Source organism: Mytilus californianus, unplaced genomic scaffold (genome assembly GCF_021869535.1).
Source record: "Mytilus californianus isolate M0D057914Y unplaced genomic scaffold, xbMytCali1.0.p SCAF_3, whole genome shotgun sequence".
NCBI classification, from domain to species: domain Eukaryota; kingdom Metazoa; phylum Mollusca; class Bivalvia; order Mytilida; family Mytilidae; genus Mytilus; species Mytilus californianus.
Genome location: NW_026262679.1, coordinates 36,027,264 through 36,031,570, shown reverse-complemented (window position 1 = coordinate 36,031,570; position 4,307 = coordinate 36,027,264).

Sequence of the window (4,307 nt, the reverse complement as noted above, 5' to 3'; positions counted from 1 at the left end):
CTTTTTGTTGTTTTTTATATTGATTTCTATACTTGAATTTAATGGATAGAAAAACTGGCACTGATTTAAAGGAGTAGGTTCTCAAAGGGTCAATATTGGCCCTATAATTCTGTAAAATTTTAAATACAGTACTAAAAATGAACATCTGATGACAAAATATGGAAAATTATCAGATGAATACAAAATCAACAAGTTCTGAGCATTAGAACACTATGATGTCATATATGAACACTCTCATGAAGAAAATCTTAATTTTGACTACCTTTTTTGCTAAATATTTATAGTTTTTGCTTCAAACAACATTGGCCACATGCAAGGACCACCATGAATTTTTGTAAAAATGTATAGCTGATCCATATACATCTTTGCTAAAATCCTGTTACTTATCATACTTTTGAAGCTGTCAAAATGGTAAAAATGAACAGCAGACAGTAAAAGGGTCTAGTTAATCTAAACTTGCATATTGAAGATCGTAATTATAGGTTTTAGCATAGGATATTACAAAAGGTTTATTTTCAGAGCCAAATTAAGGCCTATGTGAAATTATTTATTACATAAGCATTCAACAGATTCATTATTTTATCTGATGTATTAAACCATACATCAGAATTTAGTATTTTTTGTCTCGCCTTGACAGAGTCAAAAAGCGAGACATAGGCGGCGGCTGCGTCAACAATGTATTACTTTGTGATTAGGTCTAGTTCATGGTGAACCACTAGTGGTAGGTCAGTGATATTTGGTCTGCAGTTTTATAAGCATTGGCACATTTCATTACCACAGAGATTATTTGGCAGTGGCGTAGCTAGGCCGTTTTTAAGTGTACGCCTGAACCCCGACCTCCTGGATCTCCTGCACCTGCATATGGAGTATATACATGCCAGTTGATATGATATTCCAGAGCTTGCATTTCCTATCATCATTTCAAGTGGTGAGGTTGAAATCATCACTTCGTAAATTTTACGAACGCAATCACGAGTTAGTTGACCGTTATGGAATATCCGTTATACATATGATATCGGATATGTTCCATATGTCGTAACTACAATCCTGTTCCCTTTTCACGAATGTGACCTACCGAATTACACTATTTACCGACTTTGTAATAACATGAACACGACGGGTGCCACTTTTGGAGCAGGACCTGCTTGCCCTTCCGGAGCACCTGAAATCAACCCCAGTTTTTGGTGGGGTTCGTGTTGTTGTTGTACCCCTATTTGTGACATTTTATTCACGCATCGTTGTCAATATAATGGAATTTGATGCGACTGTCGTACAAGTGAGAGGTTTAGCGCTATAAAACCAGGTTCAATCCACCATTTTCTACATAAGAAAATGCCTGTACCAAGTCAGGAATATGACAGTTGTTGTCTATTCGTTTGATGTGTTTGTGCTTTTGATTTTGCCAGTTGATTAGGGACTTTCCCGTTTTGAATTTTCCTCGGAGTTCAGTATTTTTGTGATTTAACTTTTTCCTTGATAGATAGTGGATGCTTACAAGGAAGCTACTGAACTAATGCTGCGTTCACACGTAATTCGAATTCGATTCGCATTAACTAATTCGAATTAGTTTAATTCGCATTTGGACGTTATTTCTAATTCGAATTGCAATACGCGTCAAATTTGCTTTACTGTCCGAACGACGTTAACTTTTAATTCGTATCAACAAAAACGGATTTCTAATGCAAATTGGTTAATGCGAATTAGCCAATTCGAATCAATTCGAATTAAAAAGTAAGAGTGTGTGAACGCGATTAGCGAATTCGATTCGCATTCGATTCGAATTAAATGTACGTCTGAACTAGGCACAAGAGTTCCAAGTGGTGAAGTTGAAATCATCCCTTCGAAAATTTTACGTTGACATAACGAGTAGGTTAATGACGACGGATATGTTCCAATTGTTGATATTACCACAATCCCGTCCTCTTTTCCTCTAATGTGATCTACTGAATTAGACTTATCACTGGGTTTGCACACGTGGAGTAGAATTTGCTTACCCTTCCGAAGCACCTGAGATCACCCCCAGGATTTGGTATGGTCCATGTTGTTAAGTCTTATGTTTCTATGTTGTATTTTGTATACTGTTGTTTGCCTTTTCATAGTTTTTCGTTTTTTGACATGGTATTGTCAGTTTGTTTTCAACTGATGAGTTTGAATATCCCTTTCGCGTCTCTTTTAGAGTCTAATTTGTTTTTTACAGTTAAATGTACTGATTTGGAATATAATGGTAATGTATTTATAAAGAGAAAAAATGCCCAAAACAGTTGCTTAAAAATATGTTTAGAAGCAATCTAAAATTTATATCTATATTTACTCGTATGCTCGTATCTTATGAGTATAACGAAATCAGAGATATATATTTTAATTAGATTGGTTTAAAAGGAGATGTGGGGTAAACATTCAATCGACAAAAAATCAAAACTTTATATAGAGATAGTCAAAAAGCAAGTCTCCATTTCAATGTTGTCGTTCTATTCATTTTTTTGACCTTATAGATCTAGTTTACTCACCTTTTTACACTCAAATGTTGTTAATGGACATATCTTCTAATTAATTTTCATAGATGGGCAGGTGTAACGTAAAAATAAATATTGAACTGTAACATAAAAATGCAAGCCACATCGTATCTGACCAGATAATGAATTGCTTTAAACAATAGTAAACTGAGTAGAATTCACAGTAGATTGAGACTTTGACAGAAAATGAAAAAAATATATAATATAAAATATGAAAACAACAATTATTAATTTCATATGAGTTTGAAGCGCTTTTCTGGATTTACCTTCATCAGGAACCCTCAAAGCCGAATATTTTAAAGTCGATGATGTATAAGAACCGAAACAGTTACAGATCTACATGTATATGAACTTAAAGTACCTAATAAATCATATGATACCATTTGATTAAAAAATATATTTCGTCACTTTGTCGTTTATCTCCAATTACAAGTCATTGAAGAAAAAAATACAAGGCTCGTTGCTTTTTGAATCAGTTCTTATAATTTATTTGGGTTCAAATATTTTTTTCTTCAAAATTTATGTGTACGCCTGGGCGTTTTGACGTAAACGTAGTTACACGCATGTTTGGCCCCGCCCCCTCAGTCAAGGTCCATTGACTTTGAAACTTTGCTTAGTTTACATGTATTAGTTTGTGATTAGGTCAGTTTATGGGGAACCACTAGTGGTAGGTCAATGATATTTGGTATGCAGTTTTATTAGTATTGGCACATCTCATTACCATGGAGATTATTTGGCCCCGCCCCCTCAGTCAAGGTCTATTGACTGTGAAACTTTGCTTAGTTTTCATGTATTAGTTTGTGATTAGGTCAGTTTATGGGTAACCACTAGTGGTAGGTCAATGATATTTGGTATGCAGTTGTATAAGCATTGACATATCTCATTTCCATGGAGATTATTTGGCCACCCCCCCTCATTCATAGTCTATTGACTTTGAAACTTTTGCTTAGTTTTCATGTATTAGTTTGTGATTAGGTCAGTTTAAGGGGAACTGTTAGTGGTAGGTCAATGATATTTGGTATGCAGTTGTATAAGCATTGGCATATCTCATTTCCATGGAGATTATTTGGCCACCCCCCTCATTCATGGTCTATTGACTTTGAAACTTTTGCTTAGTTTTCATGTATTAGTTTGTGATTAGGTCAGTTTAAGGGGAACTATTAGTGGTAGGTCAATGATAATTGGTATACAGTTGTATAAGCATTAGCACATCTCATTTCCATGGAGAATATTTGGTCCTTACCCCTCAGTCATGGTCTATTGACTTTGAAACCTTTACTTAGTTTACATGTATTAGTTTGTGGTTAGGTCAGTTTAAGATGAACCACTAATGTTAAGTCAATGATATTCGGTATGCAAATGTTTTGGCATTTGCAAGTTTCATTTCCATGGAGATTATATAACCCCACCCCCTAATTATGGTTCATTGACTTTGAAACTTTTACATAGTTTACAAGTTAATGTTTGTGTTTAGGTTTGTTTAAAGGAAACGAAGTCAATGGTATTTGGTTTGCAGTTGTATTAGCATTGGCACATCTCATTTCCATGGAAATTGTTTAGCCCTGTACCTTTAGTCATGGTTCATTGACTTTGAATATTTGCATAACTTACATGTTAAAGTATTGCTATTTTAATTTCAACATTTGCATTATCAGAATAACAAATAGGCGAGACATATCTCTGTGTTAACAGTTTATTTTAAGTAGTGGTTATATTTTGGTATGTCAAGTTTTGGTACTTAATGTCAATACCATATTTTTGTCTCGCCTTGACGGAGTCAAAAAGCAAGACATT